Genomic DNA, 373 nt, shown 5'->3' on the forward strand with positions numbered 1-373 from the left:
TGATAGACTATTATTTGGCTATAAAGAATAAATTTTTCTCGTTTATAACAAAATGGATAGAATTAGAGGATAGCATGTTGGGTGAAATAAGCCCAGACACCAAAAGACAAGTACTACATCTTTTCTTTCATACGTGGAAGCTAAAAGAAATCAACCTGAATATAGAATAATGAATAGAGTTGCTGAAGGGTGTGAAGAGAAGAGATAAAGGGAGGTTAGTTTTGATTAATACACACTGTATTTGTGTGTGGAGATGTCATGTAGAATTTCAGTATGTGTAATTAACATGTATCAACAATAAATTAAAATATAAACAAATTAAAAATAGAAGCAAATAATTATGGTCATGAAAATACATGCATGAAAGTCTTCA

The sequence above is a fragment of the Octodon degus genome, unplaced genomic scaffold (genome assembly GCF_000260255.1).
Source record: "Octodon degus isolate 3935 unplaced genomic scaffold, OctDeg1.0 scaffold00048, whole genome shotgun sequence".
Lineage (NCBI taxonomy): Eukaryota > Metazoa > Chordata > Mammalia > Rodentia > Octodontidae > Octodon > Octodon degus.